At 41.7% G+C, this 13,148-nt stretch overlaps 1 protein-coding gene across 4 annotated transcripts in view; it reads right to left on the bottom strand.

Moving 5' to 3' along the window:
• RABGAP1L (RAB GTPase activating protein 1 like) overlaps nucleotides 1-13,148 on the bottom strand; it is an 803,631-nt gene that overhangs the window by 396,554 nt on the left and 393,929 nt on the right. The gene's annotated exons all lie outside the window — the stretch shown is intronic.

The following is a 13,148-nucleotide window of genomic DNA, read 5'->3' on the forward strand; positions in this document are numbered from 1 at the left end:
TTATACCCTTTGCATGGGGTATCCACCAACCTCTGCTGAACAGAATGTTCCAGGTCAGAAATACGCAGCCGTGAGAGTCTGCGCATTGCTATACTCTGAGCAGAGATCCTGGATGCCACATCAAAAATGTTGTAAGTGCCCCTGGCCAAGAACGTTTGACATGCCTTCTGCTTCTTGATCAACTAGAGAAGTGACTCAGCCTGCTCCAGAGAGAGTATCTCAGCCAGGTCCAACAACTTGCACACTGAGTTTCGCAAGTGGATGCTCGTGAATGAATCTAGGGTTCTAGGGGTTCTAGCTTCTCTACATGGGGGTACCAAGGCACAGTCCCTGGAACTCCTGACTCTTTTGAGAGCAGATTCCACCACCATGGAATTGTGAGGTGACTGAGGCTTATCAAAACCAGGTACCTCTCTACAAAACCAGGTACAATGTGGATCCGTTACTGGGTGTTGATCTTCTTGGGCATGTCCGGGATCAACAGAGGAGACTCCCCGTTCCTAACGAGGAATTCCTGGAGTACCTCATGGAGAGGGGCAGTCACAGCCTCCCTAGGAGGAGACGTGTAGTCCAGGACCTCGAGCATCTTGGCCCTGGGCTCATCCTCCACTTCCAAAGGAAAGGGAATAGCATTAGCCATTTCTTTAAGAAAGAAGGAATGAAAGGCTCTCTGGGGAAGACTTTCTCCTTTCAGGTGGAGGGGAGGGTTCAGAGGGAATTCCATATGACTCATCTGAGGAAAAGTACCTTGGATCATCCTCTGAATCCCATGAGCACTCCTCTTTGGTGTCAGACAATACCTCCTGATGGGAGTGTCAAGCCAGGCTTACCGACACTCCCGATGCTGGTGTGACACTTGATGTCGATGTCGAGGAACCGGACTTGGCTCCAAAAATCTTCTCTCATTGAACTTCTCTGGAAATCTGGGCCCCCTTCTTCAAGCAAAGACAGCAAACACAGTTAGTGGGGCTATGGTTGGACCCAAGACACTGTAAACGACAAGAATGGGTGTGCTTCCCAGAGATTATCCGACTGTAATGGGTACAGCGCTTAAAGCCACTGGGAACCTTCATGGACATGGAAGGAAAAACTTCCTCAGCTAAATTAAATGAAGCGATAGTGCCTGAGAAAAGGGCAAGGCACGGCAAAAAAAACAAAGGGAAAATTCCCGGCCGAAGTCAAAGCCTAAAAGCGGCCGAACGATGACGAAAAAGAAATGAAATTTAAAACCGGGTAAAATAAACTAAAAATATATAGGAAAGACAAAAAAAGGAGGTTCTACAACTGGTAATACAATTTTGGATGAAAAAAATAGCCGAAAGGCATGAAAAAATCTCTTTAGGACCGAGCAGTGTGAGGAGACAGTAAAAGAAAAACACATCCTCTCCTCACTGCGGTAGACAAAGCCGTCAGGAGACTGCATTCTCATGGCAGGCAGGAAGGCACACACAAATGCGCAGTGGAGCGTGTCTCGCGCTCCACCAAGCCCTACTTATATGGGAAACACAGGTTGGTGTCACCCACTTGTGAGAATAGATAATCTTGCTTGTCCTCGGAGAACCCTTCTTCTTCGGATCTGAAAGCTAATCAAAAAATGTATTAAGCTAGTCCAATAAAAAAGGTATCATCTTATTTTCTTTTCTCAGTTTTGCTTTATTTCTATTTATTACATTTTAATCATAAAGGGATCAGTGCTTTGGGAAGAAAATGTAATGATTCATAAGGCAAGCAAATAACCAATCATGACTATGTGAAAACTAGAAGTAGAAAAGTTTTCTCGATGTGTGAGCCCACATAACTAGTATGCTATATTAAGAGATGGAAACCAAAAAATTCCTCTAAATTATGAATTCTACAATGTATACCCTTGGTACAAAATAAGTACCTGAATATATATAAACCACTTTGAATGTAGTTGCAGAAACCTCAGAAAGGCAGTATATCAAGTCCCATTTCCCTTCCCTTATCCAGGTGATTGGTACTGGCACCAAGATAAATCCTGTTAAATACGAACCCCATTATTTTTTAAATTAAACAAAGGCTCCCTATTATATAAGAACAGTTGCACATAAACAGAAGATATTATTCCATCATGGACATATACTTTTTATTTGTGTGTTAGATATCACTCAGCCATCCTTATAGGAAACACATATATTCACCAAAAATATCTTTTTCCCTTTTCTATTCAAATTTATACAACACCACTAGCAAACATATTAAAAAAAAAAGCAAAAAAATAAATATGAAATAAAACAAAGCCTCAAATAAAGAGAGCGTAATCATTTTTATAAAGTAAGAATAACCAGATTATGTTTATTTCCCATAATCTGGTTATTCTTACTTTATCATTTGGAATAAGAGATTCTTTCCAAAAGAATGCCACAGCACTTCCCTTTGCCATTTTTATTAAAGACAAGAACGTGGTTGCTATTTTTGTAGCACTACCAGGTTTCTTCAGCGCTTTATAGACACAAAAGTCAGTTCCTGTTTTCTAAAGCTTACAATCTAGCAAAGACAGGCAAGAAGCACAGACAAAGGAAACTGAAAAGCAAGAGAGGTAACTGAGTAAAAACAGCAGGGCCAGCTGCAAGAAGGAAAGCCAGCTGCAAGAAGGAAAGCTTTTTGAGAGTATACATCAGGAAACAGCCCATAGGTGCATTAAAAGGTCCTGGCAGGCGACCCATTTGGTTCATATTTTTAAAGTGCACTCAAAGAGGTCTATTTTTAGGCTGGGGATGAACCTAGCAAGAGAGGGAGCTTTACATAAATGTTCAGGAAGACCACTGGAAGTGCTCTGTGCAGCACGCTGGAAGGCATGGAGTTGAGATTTAGCAAAAGAAATGGTTATAAATAAGAACAGTTTGTCTGCTACATACAACTTCAGAAAATCAGTTTATCTATGTATTAAGAGGGTAACTTTATAACTGAGTACCAAGGCAGGAAAGGCACATAATCCAGGTGATGTTTATTATTACACAGTTTGAGATTATATTTGAAAGTCACGTTTGAAAAACATTGAAAGAAAAAAACTAGACTGATGATGATGTAGGTGATCGTATCTTTTGGATCTTTACCAGTCCTCACATCTGATGGTCCGATATAGATTCTGAATATATATGTATGAAAGCATTTTGAGGGTGGTTATATATTTTTCTTCTTTTCTATCACCATACTATTTTATTTCAACCACACCTCTTTTGGCTTTATATAGTGATATTTTACAAAAGCAACCCGTTGGGCCAGCAGTATTTCCGGGTTATTATTATTTGTTGCATTTGTACCCCACATTTTCCCACTTATTTACAGGCTCAATATGGCTTACATAGTACCGTCAAAGGCATTTGCCCAGTCGGTTGATAACAAATACAAGGTTGTATAGTGATCGTATGAGGTATAAGTGGAGGGTCGGAAGGGATGAAGATTGCGTGTTGTCCAGTACGATTATAGTCATACTGTGTTGCTGGGTGAAGAGGTTTACGTTGGGTCGTTGGGGTAGGCCGTTTTGAAGAGGTTGGTTTTTAGTGATTTCCTGAAGTTCAGGTGGTCATGGATTGTTTTCACAGCTTTTGGGAGGCCAGCTTTTGGGTTGCCGCACAGTAACCCTTTTGGCCCCTTAGTTTACAGTTGCCACATATTAATTATGGCAATTAAAGCGGGCAATTATAGCCAATTTCACATGTGTATCTTGGCCGACACCTGTAAAAGTCATTTCAGAACAGGAGCTCACCACATCTACAAAGCAAGGGGGCACGGATAGGGCGGAACAAACATACTGACGTGCATTCCCCATTTTACATGGATATGAAAAAATATACACAGCAGAATTTACACCTGCACCATGGCACAAATAAATGTTTGCTGAAAGGGCAGGCGCATAGGCCGAGGGCAAAGGCCCCCTTCTGATCCCTCCCCACACATTTAAACCCACAGCTGACACCCCTGCAACATATCCAGCTTTCCAATCCTCCTCTAGACAAGGGCCCCCTCACCCCTTATCCCACCTCCAGCTCTTCCCGGGAGCCCCTGGTATCTAGTGAGGAGCAGGAGTAAGCGCCAGTCGCTCACGTTTCATCAAAGTCCTGAGTTCAAAATGGTGCCAACGAAGCACAGCGGTAGTCTTGCGGTATCACCACTAGTTGTCATGCTGTCATATAGGGCCTTTTTGACTAATTAAGGGGCCCTTTTACTAAGCTGTAGCATAGCTAACGAGCGGGTAGCGTGTGCTAAATCAACACTACTGCCAGGTTAGCACCGATGCCCTCCAGCAGTTTCAAAGTTAGTGAACGTTGTTTACCATTGTAGAAAATACTTTTCTATTTTCTACCACAGGGGCGTTCTCGACGGTAATCGGCGGTACAGCCACACTGCCGCACGCTGTCTGATTACCGCAGGAGTAGCACGTGAGCCTTTACTGCCAAGTAAATAGGTGGTGTTAAGGGCTCAGGCAGTAAATAGCTGCGCAGCACTTTTACTATTAGCACATGGCCATTTACCACCCCATTAAAAAAAGACCTTTTTATTTGCTGTGGTTAAAAAATGGCCCAGTGTGCGCTAATTTCACCTTTCCAAACTAGCGCAGGCTACTTTTTACTGTAGCTTAGTAAAAGGGCCCCTAAGTAAATCAGCAGGAAAATCTCTGACCTACGTAAGAAATGCAGAACAATGTGGGTGGATAGGCAGAGGATTAACAATGAGACTTCTCTTCCTGAAACCAAATTCAAAAGCTAATGTAAAACCAGCACAAGGAAGAAAAAAAATGCTAAAACTTATCTGCTCATGTCCCACCTAAGTAGCTGACTCATATTCAGGTGCTCCATTTAACTATATTTATTTATTTAGATTTTGCTCACACCTTTTTCAGTAGTAGCTCAAGATGAGTTACAATCAGATACTCTGGATATTTCTCTGTCCCTGGAGGGCTCACAATCTAAGTTTGTACCTGAGGTAATGGAGGGTTAAGTGACTTGCCCAAGATCACAAGGAGCAGCAGTGGGATTTGAACCGGCCACCTCTGGATTGCAAGACTGGCGCTCTGGGTCCTCAGGCCTTTCATGCATATATTAGAGGTCTGAAAGGCCAAGTTCAGTATCAAAGCTGCCCAGTATATGCAGGCCGTGAAAATTCAAAGCTCATTGAGGATTCTTTTCAAACAAGAGTAATAGCACAAACACTTAGGGTTCCTTTTACTAAGCCATGGCAGTGATTCCCAGCACAGCAAGTGCATGGAAACCCATTCAATTCCTATGGGCTTTGTTGCATTTGTCATGCAGGAATCACTACCTGGGCTTAGTAAAAGGAACACTTAGATAGTATCAGATGTATAACAATAAACATTTTTTCAGAGACATGTTTCTCTAGCCTATATATCAAGAAGGTAAGACAGAATAAAAGTAATTTGAGCAATAAGTGCCAAGCAGGAGACTCAGGTTTGACTCTTGACTTTAAGAGGTGGAGAAAGAAAGTTGCATAACTTTATTAGTGTCTTGACTCAGAAATCACATATTTCTTGCTGGTAAAAATTTTAGTTCTTTATTTATTGACAAATGGCAACAGGCTGGTTTCTGCTTGCTTGGAGATTTCAACCCCCCCCCCCCCCCCCCCCGCGTTGTTTTCATTGTATGGTACTGTCTGCAGCAGTACCTGAGTTTTACAGCACACAAGGTGTTTATCATTACTCCTCATGCTTAATTACCTTTCTGCTGCACCATCTGAGGCTGCCTATTTTTATACAGAGCCCATTTCTCCAGCGAGGCTGTAATTACCTTTTCCTAAAATAGACTCTGCTCATTCCTATTTATACAACTCTGCACATTTTGAACAACGTCAACAGATTTTTTTTTGGGGGGGGGGCACTCATTATGACATTTAGACTGATTTATAGGTTTTAAAAATCAGCATATTATTTAATAATTGGGGCTCTATCACAAGGAGAATTTTTAGGAAAAATGTATTAAAATAATCGCAATGTAATTAATATTCGCAAAAGGAATGGTAGTGTTTAAGTATTGGTTTGCGCATTTGTCAGCCTCTACTTTTGCTGTTTTGCAGTGTTTAAGTAATTTCATCTATCCTGTTTTTAAAGTCTTTAATTCTAATTCCCTTCAATAGGAGCAGCATTGCTTATTATTCACTTCCAGAACAAAATCTGTAGTAAGTAGCAGCAGGTGGACCACAAACAAAAAAAGTTGTTTACCTGTAACAGGTGTTCTCTGACAATTTTGAATCACCAGTAATAAAAATAGATGACGTCAATAGGGAACACATTTGCAGTGCTTCCTACGGAAAATCTGAAGGCCCCTTCTGGGTGTACACCCCCCCCCCCCCCCCAGCTTACACATTGAGGGCAATTTTATAAAGTGTTTTCCAAGTGTAAAGCCTTTTTGACATGCAAAATAAAGGCTCTTTATAAAATTGTGAAGGGATCTATGCCCATAAAAGTATGCACATATCCCCCCCTCTCCTTTACCCATTTGCCCTTCTCCCCTTTTTTCCTCCTTCTTTCCTTACCCCTTTTCCTACCCCACCTCATTTTCCTCCCCCTCCCTGCCCTCTCTTTCCCCTTGTTTTTCCCTCTTGTCCCCTTTCCCTCTCCTCTTCCCCTCCCCTCCTTGTTCTCTACCTTATTTTCTTCACTCTGTCTATACTGCTTTTTCACACACAATTTATTGGGCCTAATATATCTTTTAGATTTCTCCCCTTATTTTCTCCCTCGCTTCTTTTTTTTTAGTCCAAGCAAAACCAAATGTACAATTATCCGGTCAACCGTACACAGGATCGTGGCTTCTTGTGCACTAAAGTTTAGTTCCATTTGGTGCAGCCATCAAAAAGGGCTTTTTCCTATTTGGTTTATTTCTGGCTGAGTGCTAATCTTAGCATTAGCACACAGCTAGCTTCTATTTAGAAGGCACTAAGGGCTCCCGCATTATGGATGTGCTAACCAGTTAATGCGCTGGTGATGACAGCTGGTTAGTGCGTCCACACCCATTCTTTACCCGACACGCTCCTCCAAAAACGCTTTTAAAAATACATACTGCTCGTTTAGCGTGCTCAAATGGTGAAACTAATGCAGAACACTTTAGCATGTTTGTTAGGCCATTTTTGCTGCATTAGGTGCGTGTTAGAGCCTAACCAAACTTAATAAAAGGGCCCTTAAAGTCCTGGATTTCAAACACACAGACTTTGGCAAAATGGAGACGTATTTGAAGCAGGAGCTTGCAGGGGAGGAGGAGATAAAGGAATTGGAAGGGCAATGGCCTAAAATGAAAGGGGCTATATAAAAAGCAACAGATCTTTATATAAGGAAAATATGTAAAAGGAGGAAGAAAAGAAAACCTATATTGGTCTCCAAAAAGGTGACTGCAAAAATAAAGGGGGAAAAAAGAAGAGTACAGCATACAGTTAAGAGCAATGAAGAAAAAAGTAAGGATAGCAAAAGAAAAATGTGACAAAAGATGAAAAGTGAGATGACAAGATTTTTTTTTCAGGCATATTGACTAAAGGAGGAAGGCCAGATGTGCAATTACAAGACTCAAAGATACAGAGAGTCAATGTGTGGATGGAGGAGATGAAAAAGCAGAACTGCTTAACGATTACTTCTGTTTGGTATTCATGGAAGAAAACCTGGCAAATTTCTGCAGATGATTGACAAAGATACCTATGGGGATGGCACAGATACCACACGGTTCATGGAAGAAAGTGTTCATGAACAACTGGTAGAACTAAATGTGGACAAAGCCTTAGGACCAGGTGAGATACATCCCAGGATACTGGGTAAGCTTAGAGGGGTTTTGGCAGGCACTCCAAAGGATGTGTTTAATAGATCCTTGAAGACAGAAGAAGTGCCACAGGACTGAATAAAGGCTGATGTTGTTCCTCTTCACAAAAGTGTTAAAGAGAAGAGGTTGTAAAACTACAGACTAGTGAGCCTTAAACCTCAGTAGTGGGAAAGGTCATAGAGATGCTGATTAAGGAAAAGGATAGTGAACTTTCTACAAGCAAAGTGCTTTAAACAAGCAAAAAAAGTACCACTTAATCCTCACTATGAGGGAGAAACCAAGGAGAACACGGAATCAAGGCACACATTGGAAAAAGCATGACCAATCTTCATGTTATCCAGAAAAGGCAACGACAAAGAGAGTCCAAATCTCCAGAAAAGGCATACTTTTCCTTCTTACACTTCGGCAATATCACTCTCAAATATATTGAACAGAATCGGCCCGAGGACAGATCCCTGTGGCACTCCACTACTCAACTTTCTTTCTTCAGAGTGAATTCCATTTACCTCTGTCGCCTCTCAGACAACCAGTTTCTGATCTTGCTTACCAGCTCAAGTCCCATCCTCAAGCCTCTCAGTTTATGAGCCTCCTATGAGGAGCAAAGTAGGCTACATCCAATGCATGCCCTTGATCCAGGCCTTTTGCCACCCAGTCAAGGAAATTGATCAGGAATGATCTGCTTTTGGTAAAACCATGTTGGCTTGGATCTTGTAATTCATCATTTTTGTTGCTACTATGCTTGTTTGAAATTCAAGGAAGGAAGGAAGGAAGAAAGGAAGAAAGAAAGAAAGAAAGAAAGAAAGAAAGAAAGAAAGAAAGAAAGAAAGAAAGAAAGAAAGAAATCTTAGTACACAATGTTAGGTCTTTTCGCAGACACCTGCGCTCTGAGAGATCATCTAATACTATCAGCCTGAACTGAATGCTTTCACCTTGTTCTCAGAGCACTCAATAAAATCTCTGCCTGAAAAACAAGACAGGATGAACAATTAACTCAAATCCACCTCTGCCACTGACACCCCTTGTGACTTTGGGCAAGTTACTTTAACTCCAATTGCCTCAGGTACCCACTTAGATTGTAAACTCCTCAGGGTGAGGGCATATGGTACCTGTATACTTATTACCGTTGTTCAGTGCTGCATATATCCAGTAGCACTAAAAAATGAAAATTATTAACATTAAGGAATCTGTATCATAAATCTTCTACTCCCCTTTGAATTCCTCTTCATCCTTCTGGCACTGAACCAACCAAACCTATGCTGTCCTACACCTGCCCAACACAGGCTTGCAGAAGTATACACAGCAAGCAGTATCTCTGCCACTGTACATCAACCAAAATTACTACCTAAGTCATCATTATTATTTATAGTTAAAGATATTATTACAGTTTATAATTATTTAAGTTATTCTAGGTATAACTAACAGATGGTTTACTAGCACTATAAGGAAGTAGGAAAGGAGCTACAATATAAGATATAAAGTGAAACCAACCACATTAGAGCCACTCATACATTCATATTCAATCAAGGGAAGGAGCTACCGTATAATATAATAAAGTTAAATCTACCACATTACAACCAGTCATACATTCATAGGGAAATACCCAGTGTGCCTGAGTGTGGCTCGCCTTGAGCTGCTGCTGGAAGGGGTGTGAGCGGAATCCAAATAAACAAATAAATAAAATATTCACTCAAAGGAAGGAGCTACAATATAAGATCTAAAAAAAGTGAAATCTTCTACATTTGAGTCACTCGTACATTCATATTCAATCAAGGGAAGGAGCTACAACATAAGATAGTAAAGTGAAATCTACCACACTTTGAGCGGATGTGAGCAGAATCCAAATAAATAAATAAATATTCAATCAAAGGAAGGATCTACAATTTAAGACAATAAAGTGAAATCTTCCACTTTAGATTCACTCGTACATTCATATTCAGTCAAGGGAAGGAACTACAATATGAGATAGTAAAGTGAACCTTTTTCATTGTCTACTCATACGTGGGATGTTCGGTCAGGAGAGAGGGATGATGTGCTTTCGTGTGGGATGGGTTTGGGTGGGGCCAACTTTGGTCAGATGGTTAATTTGTGCAGGGGTTTGTCATCCGTGGTTTCGGGCTGGATATGCGGTCTGTATTTGTGGGTGGATGGGTGGGGATGGACTACCGGGGTCTTGGCCTGGCTAGCTGTTTTTGCCTCACATGGCACCAGCTACTATAGAGCTTGGAGGAGAGGCCAGAGAGCAGAGGTTATGTTTTTTGCCCTTCCACTCCTAACCATAGAGGTCTTCTACTGCTCTGTTATTCTAAAACACTTTGAGTGACATTGTTATTCTGGCAAAACACAAATGTCAAAACACAACATCCTGGACAAGTCAACTCTAACAATAATGTTCTGCATGAAAAATGGAAGAGAGACTCGAAGAAACTCAGCTTCATTCAATTAATGCCATGCTAAGAGCAGAACACTTCTGCTAGTTGCCATGTGAGGAAAAGGGCAGTTGGTTGGGCCAGGGCCCTGGTGGTCCATCCCCATTCGTCTGCCTGTGGGTATAGAATGCAAGTCCGGCCTGGGGCCGTGGATGGCGGACCCTTGCCTAGATTACTTGATTGGAGTTGGCCCTGTGGTCTTGCGTGGGGGTGCATTGTCCCTCTCTCCTCACTGAATGTCTCGTGTATGAGTGGATAATGAAAGAGGTTCACTTACAATGTGATCTGCTGTCTGAGTGGCATAAGGAGCTCTTCACAATCATTGGCTCTCTCTTCCACTGAAATTTGTGTCCAGTTTGTTTACTGCAAGTGCTTTTAAGTGCCAAATGTGGTTCACAAATAGAAAATAAACAGTGCAACACATATGTATTGTGAAGAATAAGGAGCTGTCCTATCCTGGGTAGGCCACTAGAGGGCGCTGTTCCCATAGAAATGGGGGAAATGCCCAGGATGAGTCACTAGAGGGAGCCAGTAGGGGAATGTCCAGGTGGAGGTTGCTAGGACCAAGGAGAGTCCTGGGCTGGAAACAGGTGTAGGTGGCTATGGGCCGGGTCATGCCTGGAATTAGGGGGAAGAGCCTAAAGGGGTGGAGAAGCTAATTAACCACCTTATACCTGCCTGTGTGGTGAAAGAAAAGAGAGAGGAGCTGGAGACCTGGTAGCTGGAGGAAGAAGATCCCCTTGAAGGTACTGGCTGAACTCAGTGGACTTTTGAAGCTCTCTGCTGAAAAGGTGGCAGCTGCACTACCTTCTGAGAAAGAAAAGTAAATGCTTTTGTTTGGCTGTTTGAACTGTGAAAGTTTGAGGAACTGCTTTAAATGTTTGAACTGAAGAAGAAATGTTTAAGTTAAAGCAGGAATAAGCCATGAAGATTATGTTAAATGGCAACTAATAAAACCTTTAGTTATAAGAAGCCTGGTGTTAGTTAACATTTGTGGAAGGTGAAGAGGAGGCAGAGAACTCCCCTGTGTTTGAGGCAGAGTCCTGGGGAATTACCTATAAGGGTGGAGCCCAACCGTGACTGTGTTTGTGAAGGAAGCTAAGCAGGGTCAGCCCTGGCCAGAGCCTGGAAGGGTGACCCACTCACAGTATGCATGTATATGATGTATCACATACCATATGTAATGAGTTTATCTTGTTGGGCAGACTGGATGGACCATAAAGGTCTTTATCTGCCATCATCTACTAGGTTACTAATATCTTCATAAGGTGGAACAACTCTTGTGGTGAGAAAGCCCGGGTATGGGTAAACAAATACCTACCAAAAGAGAAAACCCATACCAGGAAAGAGGTCCTCCCGGGGACCCAGAGATAGGACAGTATTAAAGACCCAACCTACACAACCCACTCCTAGGTTAATTGGACTGTGGCCCCATTTGAAAGGAAATCACTTACCCAGGAGGGTAAGCAGAAGAGGTACCAATTCTCTTGGAGCCATATCAGTTTATCCTGCCCCCACCCTCCCATCCCGAGAGGACAGGGGTATGTTTCACACATATACTCTTAGGTGATGGTGTCTGGTGATGATAAGAAGGAACCTGAACTCATGAGGTGACAATTAGTGAAAGTTACCAAGAACTCTCAGGAGAAGAAGAAATGGAGGTGTTGGAAGACTGGCAGACTAATGCATAAAAAAACAGAACTCAAGAAGAGCCTTTCTATTTCATTTGCATATGGATGCAGAATCTCCTGGCATAGAGGAGAAGCTTTCCTATTGAGAATAAGAGTCTATGGAGGACATGCCAGTACACATGGACAAGCCGATGCTGGAGGACCTACCACACTCTTGAGGATGGTTCACTGCTACCTTAAAGCTTTCTTACATCTCTGCACTGATGCTCTATAACATTTAAATATTTATGAAACACAGATTTTGTGTTCAAATCCAGATGGACTGCCATTGCCATTCCACGCTGATATTACCATTCATAACACAGGAGCTCTTAAGTACAGAATCTTTATATGGCGCCTGAAAAATCCTACTACTACTGCGACTTATCATTTCTATAGCACTACTAGATGAAGGCAGCGCTGGAAAGAATTTCTAAGCGTATTCTATAAGCAACATCTAGATTTAGGCATGGTATATAGAATACACTTAGTTAATATCCCAGTGACTAAAACTACATGCCTCCATTTACACCAACGAAAATGTGGCATAAATCCCAGCATGTAGATTTAGGCGCAGAGGATCATGTTCTATAACAATGCGTGTAAATTTCAGAATGCTAAAAAAAATGACAATTTCCCCACACATAACCACACCCTTTTTTGCCTGAACACATTAGCAGTTAGGTACACTGCATTACAGAATGTTCTTAGCGAGTTGTGCACATAAATTCTAATTATTGCCAATTTTGTGCTCATTATTGCTTGTTAAGTGCTGTTATCAATACTAATTAGCTTTGTTAAGCCAATTAAATTACATGCGTTGTTATAGAATCTGGATTTCGGCACAGATTTCTAGGCATGCTATATAGAATCTGGGGGTTAGTGTCTCCTAAATAGGAGGGCAGTCAGTGCTCCTGCATTAACTTTTTTGAACAGCCACACACTGCCAGAAATTCAGCAAATAGAAAAATATCTATTTTAAGGGCTGTGCTAGAAATGGGCTTAGAACGCGGGAAAGTCCTGCATTAGGGCGCACTAACTCCATTTACTAGAGCAGCTTAGTAAAAGAGCCCCATGGTTAACACTGCTGACAGAAGTGTCTCAAATGATAGCACAAATATATCACCAATATGAAAACAGAATCACCCACTACCATCAATGATTCTAGATCAATTGAAAAGAAGGCTATGATCTCTACCAAAGAGGGGTTCAAGGACCTGCTGACCATAGAAGCTGGAAGAACCAAAAAATACTAATTCCTACAAATACTACTA

This window comes from Microcaecilia unicolor, chromosome 6, assembly GCF_901765095.1.
Source record: "Microcaecilia unicolor chromosome 6, aMicUni1.1, whole genome shotgun sequence".
NCBI lineage: Eukaryota > Metazoa > Chordata > Amphibia > Gymnophiona > Siphonopidae > Microcaecilia > Microcaecilia unicolor.